Source organism: Pan paniscus, chromosome 23 (assembly GCF_029289425.2).
Source record: "Pan paniscus chromosome 23, NHGRI_mPanPan1-v2.0_pri, whole genome shotgun sequence".
NCBI classification, from domain to species: domain Eukaryota; kingdom Metazoa; phylum Chordata; class Mammalia; order Primates; family Hominidae; genus Pan; species Pan paniscus.
Genome location: NC_085927.1, coordinates 32,901,159 through 32,916,709, shown reverse-complemented (window position 1 = coordinate 32,916,709; position 15,551 = coordinate 32,901,159). Strand labels below are relative to the sequence as shown.

The following is a 15,551-nucleotide window of genomic DNA, read 5'->3' as shown; positions in this document are numbered from 1 at the left end:
GCCCCAGGGGACCCAGGACAGGATGGGGGTTGGTATGGCCTCCTGGAGCAGCACTTCTGCATCATAACCTCCAGTGTGCAATGGCACCTGGACGTGCGATGTCACCTGGACATGCGATGGTAGGGTGACCACAAAACCGCAGACAGTGCGTCCTCTGGCAAGTGAGCCAGGGTTGGTGTCCACGCCCACACTCATCTGGGAAAGCAGGGACCTGACTTCCCTGCCTTCCCAGCACGACACTGTCTGTGGCATCCCCACTGAATGGCTCCCTGTCCAGCTCCCCACTGGGCCTTGGGGTAGTGAAGGGCGGGGCTGCAGCTCTCAAGGCTGCATTACATCATGGGCCACAAAGCGCAGGTGCTTAGGACCAGGTGGGGATGAAGGCAAAAATGAGCAAGGATATGTTCACATCCAGTGCTCAGGGCTTCCCCATGCTGCTTCATCCTGGCCAGTGTGGCTGTCTGCAAGAAGGCCTGATGGTTTAAGGCTTTTGATACAACACCTACAGATGCTCCTTGACTTAGGATGGGGTTATGTCCTGATAAACCCATCCTAAGTTGAAAATGTGTTGACTTCCCCCAACCTGCTGAACCTCACAGCTTAGCCTAGCCTACCTTAAATGTGCTCAGAACACTTACATTAGCCTGCAGGTAGACAAAAGAATCTAACCCGTATCTTGTGGAATTTACTGAATACTGTACTGACAGGGAAAATCAGAATGAATGGTTGTATGAGTACTCAAAGTAGGGCTTCTACTCAATGTTTATTGCTTTTGCACCATAACTTGAAAAACTGCAAGTCAAACCATCCTAAGTTGGGGACTGCTTGTATTTTTGGACTAAAAAGCCACATCTTCCGGGGAAGATAAAAACCCCACTTGCCTTAATGCCAGTGACACTGGACATGGGTAGGGACAAGCTACCCTCCCAGGAACTGCCCTCTGGGGAAAGATCGCCTGCATAGCTCACCCCTCCCTCCTTGTTAACTCCACAAGAAGCAAGGTTCCTGCCTCTCCGGCTGCACCTCCCACCCACCACACCCACAGTGCCCTGTTCCACCCCACCTGGCTGAAAACACAGCCCTGTGAAGCCCAGGGAGAACCTCCTTCCCTGATGAGGACCCCTGACTACTGCAGCATCAGGATCCCTGGAACCCCAGTGGACTCAGTCTGGGCCTGTCACCTGGCCCGCGTGACCCTGAACAGGTGTGGTGTGCCGCTGGTTCGGCAGTGGGACTGGACCTCCCCTGGGGAAGAAATGGAAGGGATGCCCCACAAACCGGTCCTTTTTCAGCCTCAGGGCTGCCGGCTCCTCCTGCAGGCACCTTCCCTGACCACATCTGGCCCATATCCCCTCCTCCCACCTTCGCCTCCAATGGCTTGTGTGTGGTTTCCCCAGGGTACCCACCGCAGGTTGGTCTGGGCTCCTGCTCTGCCCTCCCTCCCCCAGGCACCAGCTCTGCTTCCCTCGAAGCAGGTGCTCTGTGAAAGATTCGCAGAACAGATGGATGGATAGATGGAGGAACACCAAAAAATATTTGTACAGAGCTCGGAAGCTTCCCCAGCACTCCCTTTTGAGAGCATTACCTAAAATGACCTTTCCCAGCAGCCTGCAAAGGGGTCACCCTGCAGTCCACAGGCCTCAGGACCTGAGGTCGCTGCTGACCCATGGCCTGCTCCTGGAGCCCGTGATATCCCTGGGACTCTGTGGGCCAGCTCTACTGGATTCCCCTGGGACCCCTCTGCCTGGGTCTACCCTCCCCTACTACCCCCAATACCCCAGGCCTCCCACAGCCCTCTTGCTTCTGCTTTCCACAAATATTTCTCAAATGTGCATCACACCTGCCCCTCTCCGAGCTGCAGGCTAGCCCCTAAGGACCCCTCCTTTGGTATGGTTTCCAGTTCCTTCTGTCTGTGTGGAGAGTCCTCTTCCTGAAACTTCTCCTGCCCACCCTCCTCCTTCACTCTCCCAACTCCCCTGGAGCCTCCTGCCTGGTCTCCCAGTCTCCCACGTGCCCTTTCCCATCCCAGCCAGCTCACGCCCCATCTTAATATGATCTTGACCACTTCACACCTTATTGAATTAAAATGGGAGTTTCTGGGGGCAAGGTTTGGGGGGAAGACACTGTGGACTCTGCACACCCCAGGCTGAGAGCCCAGCTAGCCTCAGCTCTGTGAAACCAGCATCTCCTGGTCCTCAGGCCCATCCTCCATGTCCTCTTATGCTAGAAAACCTCACACTTCCCTGCAGGTTGTCCCTGGACTCTTCCGCTTGGGTGGGCTGGGGCCCCAAGGGCCTTGTGAATCCTAGTCCTGGGGAAAGAGGGGCTTCCAGGCTGGCCTGCCATGGGAGTTCTGCAGTGTCATCAAGCAGCCTCCTCCTCATACTTGGCCCCTGTGGCCTTGGCTCTGTTGTAGACTCCTGGTTTACAACCTTTCCAAGTATTATGGAATGATCCTCCACATGCAAAACAAAAATAAACAAAAAAACACAACGAGGCCGGGTGCGGTGGCTCATGCCTGTAATCCCAGCACTTTGGGAGGCTGAGGCAGGTGGATCACGAAGTCAGTTCAAGACCAGCCTGGCCAACATGGTGAAACCCTGTCTCTACTAAAGATACAAAAAAAAAAAAAAGAAAAGAAAAAAAGCCAGGTGTGGTGGTGTGCGCCTGTAATCCCAGCTACTTTCGAGGCTGAGACAGGAGCTTGAACCTGGGAGGCGGAGGTTGCAGTGAGCCGAGATCGCGCCATTACACTCCAGCCTGGTCAACAGGGCGAGACTCAAAACAAATAAACAAACAAACAAAAACAAAAAAACACAACGAAAAAGACCAACCTGCAGATTCCGACATTATTACACATATATTTCTGGGGTGTTTTTTTTTTTTTTTTTTTTTTGAGGTGGAGTGTTGCTCTGTCGCCCAGGCTGGAGTGCAGCGGCACGATCTCGGCTCACTGCAAGCTCCGCGTCCTGGGTTCATGCCATTCTCCTGCCTCAGCCTCCTAAGTAGCTAGGCCTACAGGTGCCCGCCACCACACCCGGCTAATTTTTTGTATTTTTAGTAGAGACGAGGTTTCACTGTGTTAGCCAGGATGGTCTCGATCTCCTGACCTCGTGATCCGCCCGCCTCGGCCCCCCAAAGTGCTGGGATTACAGGCGTGAGCCACCGCGCCTGGCCTTTTTTTTTTTTTTTTTTTTTGAGATGGAATCTCACTCTGTTGCCCAGGCTGGAATGCAGTGGCACGATCTCGGCTCACTGCAACTTCCGTCTGCTGGGTTCAAGTGATTCTCCTGCCTCAGCCTCCCAAGTAGCTGGGATTACAGGTGTCCGCCACCATGGCTGGCTAATTTTTGTATTTTTAGTAGAGACGGGGTTTTGCCATGTTGGCCACATTGGTCCCAAACTCCTGACCTCAAATGATCCACCTGCGTCTCCTTCCCAAAGTGCTGGGATTACAGGCATGAACCTGATTGGCCTATAACATATTGGCCTATAACCTGATTGGCCTATAACATATATTTCTAATAACTGTTGATGGCAAAAATTGCAATCACACCTGAGACTGCTGGCTGGCTGATCTACTGAAAAGTGAATTAAAGCAGGAAGACCTAAGAAATGACACACGTGTACTTTATTTTCACTTAACTCAGATAAACATACATTCATATATCTGTCAATTTTCAGAGACACAAACTCTTCCTAAATCAGAGTTTCCGGTTCTGGGGTTATGCCACTTCTTGCTTAAACCACAGCACACCTTGCGTGACATCTCGTTTACTTTTTCCAACACAAGTGAGGTGGCAAAGGACCCGGAATCTGAACTTTAGGCTGTTATACTCCTTGTCCCCAAACTCGTGGTTGGCTTGCCCACACCAAACCTAACCACGGCTTTTACTGAGGCTTTCCAAAGCAACCACTTTCATTTCCACAGAAGCCCTCTATACAGTCACAGCCCATCAGTTTACACAGTATTCCAGGCTGTGATTACAATGAGTACAACTGGCACAAATAGGTTTGGGACAATCACAACGGACTCAAAGGGATACATGTGGAAGGGCAAGGGGGTTCTAGAGAGTGCCCGCTGCCCTGGAGGGCCCACCCTGTACTGACACAAGCCAGCATGCTTTACAGTGAGAAGGGAGAGCACCCATTAATCCAGTGAGTGCTGATGACAGAGGTAAAAAGGGTTTTTGCGCGCCAAGATTTCCTCAAGGCTTGTAAATGACTCTGCATTTCATTTATCACAATAGCTTTTGCAGTGTTTGAAAAATGAGAGCATACGCACATGCAAGACATCACTGATTCATGGCTTGGGGACATGTGACTCCGTGTTTGTGGGCTCTTTGCAGCCACTCCACAGTAACCAGGGCCCAGGCCACTGGGTTGGCTTCTCTACACTCTCCCCACAACCTGCCTGATGGGCCTTGCACCTGCAGATCCGCAACGGGTCTCACCTTAGAAACAGGTCCTCCTTTCTTTGCCTCCTCAAAGCTCTCTGCCTATCCTGAAGCCATAGTCCGAGCAGACGGGAGGAAGGACTACGGTTAGTGAACACAGTGTCCCCATCCTACAGACAACCCCAGGCTCTGCCCCGGCTGGGCCTCCCAGTGTCCTTCTGCTAAAGGAAGGGGAGATGAGATGACCGGGGAGATGAGATGAACAGGGAGGCCCTTCCCTGTAACCCTGTGCTGTCCTGGCTCTGGACACCCTCAGCCACCTGTCCTGTCTTTTGGCCCACAGCCACCACGGCTGACCAGACAAAGGGTGATAGTGTCGCCTGAGGAACACTGACTCAGGAGGAAATCAAGCCAGATATTTCTCTGGGCCAGGAGTAAATAAATAAATCAATATGCAAAGGTTCCGCCTATGGAGGAGAGGGTGGCCATGACAGCAGAGAAGAAGTGGGGCCTTCATTAAGAGCCAAATCAAAGAGGTTGCTGCCTTGGAGAGAGCCGTAGCCCCAGGCTCCTGGCTCCCCAGTTTCCCCAGGGAAGGAAACTGCTGACTCCATCAAATCCCTCACTTGAGTGGGGAATCTGATTTCACCTTCTGGGTCTTTGAGGCCCTGCAACCTCCTGCCCTCTGCCTCCATGTGTGGCATCCCACAATCCCATCCCCTACCTTGGGGACCTAGGGGCATGAGTGGTGTCCACTACATGCCCAACACGCCTTCCCTGCGTCCCTTTCCTTGAGAACTGAGGCTGGCACCACAGGTTGTGGCTGGACCCAGCCAGCCTCAGGGGAACCCTTAATTGCCCTGACTGTCCAGAATTCTACCACTCGCTCCCGCTAGCCAGCCCCAGCCTCTCATCTGTTTTGCAGCAGTATGACTTCTCTGGTCTTGCTGTCTCCAGCCCCCTGTGCCCTGTGCTCCACCAGCAGCCAGGGGCATCCTTGTAAAAATGAGGCAGAGTATGTCTCACTTGTGCTTGAAACCTTCTCATGCTTGCTCCCGACGCTTGCTTGACATGGGCAGACCCCGAGTCAAAGTCCAGCCAGGGCACCAGGGCTGTGCAATGCCTGGCCTCTCTGACTCCCACGCCCATGCTCCCCCTCCCCCACTCCTGCCACGCTACCTCTAGCTGCCTCTCTAGCACCATCCCTCACTCTTAACTCAGGGCCTGTGCACTGGCTGTTCCTTCCTCCTGGAAAACTCTTTGTCCAGAAAGCCAAGTGGACTTGGCTTCCGCGCCCTCTCCCCATCCAATGGCTCAGATGTCCCTTCCTTAGGAGGCCTCCCTGCCCATCCTATTTACGATGGAAAATGACCCCCATATTCGCACACAGCCACACCACGTGTGCTGCCTTGCCCCAAGCATGGTCCCTTTCTAGCACACTATATAATTTACTTAGAGTGTTTATCGCCCACCTCTTTCCCACTGTGCCATAGGGCAGGGACTGTTGGTCTATTTGTTCATTGATATATCCCATGTGCCCACAAGGACCTAGCACCAAGCAGGTGCCAATAAATCAATCCCAGGCCCTTGTAGTGACTGAGTGAGGAATCGGTCAACGTGGCTCATGGAGGGGATAGTTGGGGACTTCTGGGAGGTCTTCTGGAAAGGCCCGTGGCCTTCCCTGGGTGGACATGGGGAGACGCAGAGCCCCCTCCCACCTGGACTTGGCTGATCCTGATGCTGCCCCACTACTAAGCCCCCAGGCCCGGGAGCCAGGATGTCCCTTCATCTTGTAAGCCCTTTGGGGCTGGGCTTCTGTTGCTACCCCTGCAAGTGTGCTCCCACCCCACATACGTTGCATGGCCCCTCAGCCCCCTTAGAAGCCCTGGCCCTCACCCTTGGCCTTCTTCCTGTGCCAGTGATGGGGATAATCCCCCAAACCCTGGCCCACCCAGAGCCTGGGGCTGCAGCCCATTCCCTGTGGTCCCTGGGGACCGCAGTGGCCACACCCTCCACACCTCCTCTATCCATTCCACACCATCCTGGGAGGAGGGAGAGCCCCAGAACAGCCAGCGTGGCAAGACAAACACACTGGAGACTGAGGCCAAGCACTCCAGGAGCCGCGACAGAGATGGGGGTGTCAGTGTGGCCAGGAGACTCCTTGGAGGAGGTGGGCAGTGTTGGGGGGACAAGGGCAGCCCCACCAGTGCCTCTGTGTCCCAGCCATGGGGTGGGGCAAGGCTGGGCATGGCTGTGCTTGCGTGCGTGGTGTTATCATAGAGGAAATCAATGCCTGGCACTGGCCCAGTGTTTAAGGGAAATGAATAGATTTTGGCCGAGGACAAAGAGAGTTTGATTAATCAGAAATTGGATAATGGAGGCAACACTCTAATTATTTTTCTTCCCAGCATTTCATCGAGAAATATGTTTGCACAGCATATCAGAGGTAACTGAGCGGGTGAGGGGGTGACCATGCTGGAGGAAAGCCCAGCTCGGAGACAGGCCACCCGCACCCGCCCTCACCAGCAGGGGTCCTGGTAGCCACTCTACAGGGCCACAGGAAGCAAGAGGGCTGGGTGGGGCTGGCCTGAGGCCACATGCAGCTGGGGCAGCTAAGGCCAGAGAGGACAGGCCATGCAGAGCTGGGCAGGAGGAGGCATGAGGGCCAAGCCCTCATGGTGGAGTTGCTCCTCCCCTGGCCTGGCCACAGTTAGGGGTAGGGCCACTAGTGTGGGGGTACAAGAGGAGTAGGGGTGAGGTACCACCAGTTCATAGGGGGTCAGGGCCTGCTGGGGTCAGGGTGAAGGCTGTAGGTGCCAAGTTCTCCCACCCATAGTCCGAAGGGTCTTCAGAAGGCCCCTCTTGGCAGCTTGGAAGGTTTTCCCAGCTTTGCCTCTGGGGAAGCCTGATTAGCGGCTCCATAGCCAAGGTCAGACAGGACCACCGGGCCCCACAAACACAGAGCCTGGTACTTTACATGCCTCAGCCCTCCTTAGTCACCTTGCCCCCTCCTCCCTTGCTGACCCCACTCCTGCAATACCTGGAGCTGAAACCACACGGTTTAGCACCTTGTTTCCGTGGCCATCCAGCCTCCCAATTCCAAGAAGGCTTCTAGGGGCTCCTTGCTGGAACAGAGATCAACATCAGGCGTACATCCAAGAGGAGACTCCCGGCCTTGTAGAGTGGTTGAGTCTCTACCACTCATTCACTTATTCATTCTTCAGTGTACAGAAAGAGGCTGCCATGAACGAAGCATGGGGTTGGACCCTGAGATCACTACAGGGAGTGAGGCATCAAATGAGAGAAGAGACAGTCAGCAAGCAATGACCTGAGCTGCTCATGGGACTCAGGAAGACGGAGGCCAGTCCTTCCCAATAAGGGGTTAGCATCAGTGTCACTAAGGAAGGGGCATGTAAGGAGAGATAGGGTGGGTTAAAGCTGCTAGATAGGAGGGGGTACAGTGGTGAGGTTCACCAGTCACTGGCAAGCTCATCTAAATCCTGCCTCCCGTGCCCGCTGCAGACATCACTAATCGACCATGACTCTTTCCCTCTGGGCTGTAGCACAGCCTTAGAATCCTCTTCAGCACAGCATGCTTTGGACGGCCACTCCAGAGTTGAGATAAGGAAGGAAACTATCTGTACACTTGACCCAGCCCAGAGCTTCCAACTCAAAGGCAAGGAAACCAAGGCCCAGAGAGTGGAAAGCATTCGCAGGGTCACCATCACAGGCAGAGCTGGACTTCTACCCAGGCCTGGTGCCTTCCCCTGCCCTGAGCTCCTCTGCTGGCCTGAGAGGCCACTCCTTGATCTTGGGGCACAGGGGCCACCTGGAAAGGCCACTCTACCATCATCATGTTCCTTTGCTACCTTCAGGGTCTTGGCTCATCCCCTTAGGACAGTTTTCCATAGACATGCCTCTGAAGGTCATCACTCTGTGAATCCCCGTGTCTGACAAAGGCCCCACTGAGTCACATTGCATCACTGAGTGGCCCGGCATCAGCCCGAGGCATCTGTCCACCTGCCTCTGGCTTGAGAGTAACCCACAGTTGGGCCTGACGGGGCCCAGCTGGTAGCATCCACCTGAGGGTGGTTTGTGTTTGGTGGCCAAACCTGAGGCCCAGAGACACATCTCTGGGGACCCAAAGGTACAACCTCTTAGGAGCAGAGGGTTGAGCTGGAGCAGGGGTTCTGCAGCGCACGAGCACACAGCCCAGCCCTAGGGCGAAAGGGGCTGGACAGGGCCACTGAGGCATGACTGTCTGTGAATATTCAGTCCCTCCACAGCGACTCCCTGGGTGGCGATTCTCAATGGTGACTCCGCAACGTCCCTGCCCTCATGGAGCTTACACAAACACATACGATGAATGAATCAAATAGGGAGCAGGTCACGCTGTGGCGAGTGCTAAGGGGAAAAAAATAGCAGCAGGAAAGGACATAGGAAACATGGTCAGGAACATGGCGCTGTTCTACACAGAGGCCCCACCAGCCCTGTCTGGAGCAGGGCCACAGCCTAAGAGCCAGCCCTCACTGCCATGCCAGCCTCCAGCACAGCCTCCTCCTCAGCCACCCTTCCTATGACCAACCAGGGTGAGAGGGACCATGCTGCCCAGATGCGGGGCTGCCCAGACCTACTAAGGCACTGGGCACATGAGGTCCACTCTCCACACCTCAGAGGACCTTGGCCTCCATGACTCACAGGGGCAGACCTCACAAAGGAGCAGACCTCACAGGGGCAGACCTCACAAAGGGACCTCTGTCCTGGCAGCTCTCCATCCCAGGGGCCAAGGGTCTCCTGAAAGGTTTGCTCTAACCACGGCCCCCCATGGCCATGAGAGGCCTGGCTGAGCCCTCAGGGACGGGGTGTGTTTCTGGTTGGAGGCTGCTAGAAGGAACACCCCCGGGCTTGACACTATGTGTAAGGCCCCTCCCTGCACTGTGGCTTTTAACAGTCTCGCTTCTTAGCACTTTTTGATGGATTCTCCAGGGACGTCTCTAAAAGAGAGTTATACCTTAATTTAGAAGCAAATAACTCAAAACTCTGTGATGTGGCAGGTTCCTTTGGAAAAGAGATGAACGCAAAGAAGCCATTGCTGTGTGAAGCTGTGGCCATGTAGGTCCAGGGCCTGCTGATGGGACCATCTAAACCTCAACCTCGAGATGTGCCTCCTGCTGCCTCTTGCCCAAGGGTCCACAGACCAAGGGGCAAGAAGCAAGACATTTAGTGAAGAATTGCAGCAGGCAATTTCCTGCTGCAGTTTTCACTTTGGGTTCCCTGGGCCATGAAGCCAAGGTGAGGCTCACAGGCTGGGTGTGACTGACTCCAGCGGCCCTGAAAGTCCAACGCAACCCACCCGCCCACTCAGGGAAGGGAGGAGAAATGCTGTGGGGAGTGGGCAGCAGGCAGGTTGCCGGCCCACCCTCCAGGCCTTCCTTCTCCACAGGGGCCACTACATCCCCAATATTATCCTTGAGGTCCCTGTGACCAGCCAGCTTCCTGGGCACTCACTTGGGCATCCATACAGTTTTAATGCTCTGCTGTTGCTGTTTTGGAATGCATAATTTTAGTTTTACTTTTGTAGAGACAGGCTCTTACATGTTGCTCAGGCTGGTCTCAAACTCCTGACTTCAAGTGATCCTCCTACCTCAGTCTCCCATAGTATAGGATTACAGGTGTGGGCCATCATGTCAGGCCCTTAATAATTTTCAAATAGGGGGCCCCCAAAATCATGTGGCCAGCTGTGCCTGCATTGCTCAGTCCCTGGGCATGCCCTGCCTGCTTGACACAGGGGACCTGCTCTCTGGGACCCGCTCTTCTCCAGCCTCCCGAGGCGCCACTGTGACTGTGCTTCCACCTCACTTGCCCGTCAATCCTCAATCTCTCTTTCTCGATGCTTCTCAACTCATCCTCCCCACAGTGGAGGCCCAGGGGCCCAGCTCAGCCTCTTCTGATCCTACCTACCCTTGATCCCTAAGTGACCTCACGTGGTCCCCGGCCTCCCACACACCTCAGTGCCAGGGGCTCCAGGTTGCCACCTCCAGCCTTGCTCTCCCTCTGGCCACATGTGCCCATCAATGGCTCTCCAGGTCTCAGACCCACCTCCTAATTCCCCACCTCTCCAGAATGGGTTTTTCTGTATCTTGCTTCTCAGCCAATACCAGCTCCATCTTTCTACTGGTTCAGACCAAAACTGCAGCTGTCCTTTAAAAGCTGCAGCTTTAAAAAACAAATCTCCCACCTGCATTTCTCAGGGCCTCCAGAGCTCCCACCCCTGGGTCAGCAGCCTCTCTGCCTGGAATGTTGCAATAGCCCCTCATGGCCCCCAGCCTTACCCCACCCTAGCCTATTTTCCCACCTCAGCAGAGAGATCTTTTCAAAGTGTAGATTAGCTCCTCCTGAGAGGGCAGCTCCAGTCTCTTCTCTGCTCCAACCCTGCCAAGGTCTTCCTGCCTCATTGGGGCCCACTGAGTCCTGCAGGACCTGGCCCTGACACCCCACCCACACTCCTGCACCAGGTTCCAGCCACTCTGGTGGGGCCTCCAGGGGCCAGGGAGTGTCTGCTCAGCGCCTTTGCACCTGCTGTCTCTCCCCTGCTCAGCCACACCACTCACCCAGCACTTCTCCATGGCACTGTGTCAGCCCCCCACCCTCATCTCGTGTCCCCCACCTTCTGCTTTAGTGTTCTCCACAGTGCAGCACTTAGTTACACGTGTTACTGTCAACCCCTGCCCGTCTGGTGTGAGCACTGTGAGTGGATGCTATGTCCCTGCTGTACCCCTGCACCTGGCACAGTGCCTGGCATGCAGCAGGCGCTGGTAAATGTTAGCTGAACAAATGAATGGATGAATCGCGTGAGGTTCTGCTCCTCCAGCTCAGTCCAGAGGGCTGATGTCTCCTCCTATGTGCTCTAGGATCTGTCAAGCGGTCCCTGTTGGTTCAATCCTGAGAAGCGCCTCCCCTGGCGGTGTTCGCACGAAAGGGCCAAAATGTGTGGCAGGGGCTGGTGTGGGGACAGGGCGGGGCACTCTTGGCTTTGGGTATGGATGAGGATAATGAGGTTCAGAGAAAAAGGGGCTGGACCTAGGATGGTGGGGCCAGGGCCTGACTCCAGGTCTTCTGCCACCTAGACTGGAATTCTCACCTCACCACCCCGGGGCCACAACAGTCTGGGTGCTCCCACGTCCCTCTTCATTCTGCCCAGGCCGCAGCATAGCCTCTGCTCTGGGATTCTGCCTGGGGCTGACCCTTGGCATCTGCACTGACGCCTCTGTTCATTTCGCTTTGTGCTCCTTCCAGCCAAGCACAGTGCTCACAGGTGCTCAGAGGCTTGGGTACCCCAGGTTTCCTTGCTGGAGGGTTCGGGAGAGCAGTGTGCTGACCTGCCTCCTCCAGTGTGCCCGTGCACCTGCCATGGTCAGCAGCAGTGAGAGTGCCTTTGCCGCCACACACCGTCTTAAGTATTCTGAGGCTAGCGTGGGACAGACAGCACAGGGCTGCCTTCCTTGCCTCCAGGGGAGGAAGCCGCACACATGTGTTCGCACACAAGATGACTAAATTCAGCATTCCTGAATTGCTATATTCAGCATTCCTGTCCCACTGGCCTCTCTGCGGGGGCCCTGGGCAGCCCTTCTGAAGTCAATCCAGTTACCTGCAAATTCCTGGAATTGTTCTAGAAGCTCCTGAGGGCCAGACTGAGACCCCACCCATACTCCTGCACCAGGTTCCGGCCACTCTGGTGGGGCCTCCAGGTCTCTGAGGTTCCTCCTGAGACTCTAGAAAACAAAAGGACTGAGAGGCTGGGGACAGAGGGAAGAATCCATTCCCTGTGTCCCAAACCCACAGTCACATGCCAGGTCCCTCCAACAGTCCAGGCGACAGGCACAGAGCGCAGCAGCTCACCCTGCTCAGCACAGACTGCACACCCCACGAGGGCAGGCCCTGTTCTCGCTGCATCAACCTGGGCCTTGGCCAAAGCCAAGTGTGTGTTGGGTGGGGAGGGTAGGCACACTACAAAGATGAGTAACAAACAGCCCCTTCAGAGGGAGAGCAAAAACATCCCCAGAAATGAGGGAGCTGACTTAGGGGGGAAAGTGACACCAATTTCCGAGGGGGAGAAATTATGTCTTATTCACCTCCTGTCTCAGAAAATCAACGTCAGTTAGAGGAACACACAGGAAGACTTTTAAACCAGATGCCAGCATCTCCTCATTCCTAGAGAATGAGGCTTGCTCAAGGCGCATATTTTATCCAAGCACCGCAGGCCATCCACACCCCCACTGCACCCCGTAGATGGATGCTCCCAGGCTGCCACGATTACTGCTCTCAAACATCCACATCCCAGAGGCAGAGTCACTAGCTAAGCATCATCCCCGAAACAGGCAACTCAATCCTAACAAGGGGGTTGCCTGGGTGGTTACCCAGTGCCCTGGCTGTGCCCGAGGGAGAAGTGCCTGGAAGCACAGTCTCAGACTGCAAGGAGCCTTCCCCAGTCTTTAAAGCTAGCTCTTCTCCAGGCCCACCCCAGCTCATGGGGTCATGGAACTGCTTCACTTTTACAGATGAGGAAGCCGTGGTCTCCACCATAGCCACAGTTAACCAGCAGTGGGGTCATTCCACTTCCCAGCTCCCTCAGCCCCGTGCAGCCCCCACCGGCCTTTCCCGCCATACCTCCTCCTACTCCCCAGGCATGCTGAGTGCTCCCATCAGATCTAACTGCCCAAGTGCCTCGGTCTATTCTCTCCTCTCTGCCCACAATGCCCAGCTTAGCTGTGCCCATGTCCTTCAAGCTCCAGTTCAAATGTCATGTTGCCCACGAGCTCACCTGACCCCCCAGCCCAGGACACCACTCTGAGGTCCCTCCCGAGGCCCTTGCACCTGCACTCAAGCTGGGTTGGTCGAGTAGAGACGTTTTCTCCTATGCGGTGGTCAATCAGTCCTGGGAGGGCAGGCCCAGTCCACTCCCACCCGGTGCACCCCAGCGCCAAGGCTCTGGGGGAGTGACCACTCAATAAATATTTGCTTAATTGAATTTGGCCAAGGAGCCTTCTCCAGAGAGCTCAATCCCCAGGGCAGGGAAATCACTTGGGCAGAAAGGAGCCGGTCAGGGGCTCAGCTGTCTCCCCAAGCAAGACAGACCTCTCTACCAGGCGGGTCCCTCCACCCCAACACGGACTACGCGGAACGCTGGTCTCGCTTGGCATCATCCTCTTGTCTCAGTTAACAGGAGCCCCCATTCTCGGCCTAGGCCGAATCCTGCCATCATCACCCAGGAAGGCTCAGCACCGCCCTAAAGGCAGAGCCCCCTCGGATCGCCCGCAGGATACGGAGCGCCAGCCCTGAGGCCCTCACTCCCCTCCCCCAAACACCCCCACCGCCTTTTAAGGGAAAAAATATTGAGCCGGGAACGTATTACAATCGCAGCAGGTCGATACTCATCTCTTCCTCTAAATGCCTGTGAGGAACCTGCTCGCTGCGAGAGCAGTGACCGAGAACTGCTAGCTGTCCGTCTGCGGGCCCAGGTCCTCGGGCCCAGGCCTCTGGGGCCCTCTCCTCGGTTTCAGGCAAGGCCCTGCATCGGCTCCGGCCGCCCCTCCCTGATCCTCCCCCTAGGGAGACCCGCCTCAGCGCCGCTCCCGCAGCTCGCCTGGCCCGCCCGGGCTCCGCATCAGCCGCTGCTTGGGGGCGCCCGGCGGCCCCGCGCGGCATCCCCGGCGCCCTCTGTCCACCCTCCCGGGTCCTCAGCCGCCCCCTCCCGCGGGGTCATCGGCTTGGCGGCGCATCCCTCCCCCAGCACCTGCCCGACCAGAGGCCGCCCCCTGCCCACCTCGCAGGCGTCCCCGCCCTTGGTGTCCCCCACCCCTGAGGGGCATCCCTGACGCTGCGTCCTGGCGGATCCGGGGCACAAAGGCCTGGGAAGAGTCCCAAGTGGGGGCAAGGTGGATGCCCCGGCCGTGCCCCCGACCCCTGAGGCTCAGCGGCGCGCGGCCGGCCGCGGGTCGGCTCACTCACCTCCGGGCCGCAGCACAGAGCATCTGCCGAGCTGCTCCGGGCAGGGCGGGGCGGGGCGGGGCGGCGAGCGCGGGGCCGCGGCGCCCTCGTTCCGTACGACGCGGGCGGCGGCGCCCACGCGGGGACGTGACCGGACCGCGGGCGGCGCACACGCTCCGGCCGGCCTGGTTCCCTCCGCCCGCCCTCCCGCGCCGCCCGCCGCCAGTCCGCGGGTCCGCCCGCCCCGCGCCGCGCCGCCGCCGGCAGGGGGCGGAGCCGCGAGCGCAGCCCGTTGCCAGGCCAACCGCGGGCGGGGGGGCGCCGCGCGCCCGCCGGGCACCACGCGCCGGGCACCTCCGCCCCGCCACGAGCGCCGGCCCTCTGTCCATTGGGCACAGGCAGCTGACGGACGGGCCAGTAGCCCAATGGGGACGGACAGGGGCGGGGTCGCAGCTCCGCGCGCGCCGCAGTCCCGCAAGCGCTCCCCGTGCCGGCGTTCCACCGACTCCGCTGCGCTGAGGCCTGGTAGCCGAGCCCCGGGGGCCACCTCTGGCAGCTCGGGAAACCAAGCCTGAGCCCAGCCATGGTCCTGGCCCTCTTTACTGCAGCCAGTCCCGGCTCGCCTTCTCTCCACTCGGGTTCAAACCCATTTCGGCCTCTTGTGAGCTCTACGTCCTTGGGCAACCGACTGACCTCTCCCAGCCTTTCTGTTTGCAAAGTGGGGCTAGTGGCACCTGCTTTCCTGGATTGTCTCACCAATCCTTCAGAACGTGTGAAAGGCCTATGCAAACCCTAACGATTTACACCGGTGAGGTTTGTGCAGCGATGGGAGGGGGCATTAGTCATCTCTGCCGCCGCCCCCCCCCCCACCCCGCCACCGCCCAGTGTCTAGGGGCTCTTTGGCGTCCCTGGCAATCCTGGCACACGGAAGGGTGGCCTTGGGAGGGAAGGAAGGGAGAAGGACCGAGGAGCTGGCCCCCAGCCCAGACAAGCGTGAGAGAGCCAGTTCAGTTAAGGCCACTGATTGGCGCTTTTGGGAAGCTGGTGGAAAGCATCAGACCCTCAGCAAAACGCAGCTGAACCCAGGCTGCAAAATTCTGTTTTCAATTTCAAAGCCTATCTGTGGACCTCAGGGCCAGGAGTCCCTCAGTTCCATGCTTAAAAGAC

General features: G+C 57.0%; 2 protein-coding genes across 3 annotated transcripts in view; one reads left to right on the top strand and one right to left on the bottom strand.

Annotated features, from left to right (window-relative positions):
* GNAZ (G protein subunit alpha z) overlaps positions 1–14,610 on the bottom strand; it is a 54,632-nt gene extending 40,022 nt beyond the window's left edge. Inside the window, exon 1 of the mRNA XM_003806391.5 lies at positions 14,406–14,610. The gene's annotated coding sequence lies outside the window, so the exon portion shown is untranslated. The remainder of the gene's footprint in view (positions 1–14,405) is intronic.
* RSPH14 (radial spoke head 14 homolog) overlaps positions 1–15,551 on the top strand; it is an 85,128-nt gene that overhangs the window by 59,584 nt on the left and 9,993 nt on the right. The gene's annotated exons all lie outside the window — the stretch shown is intronic.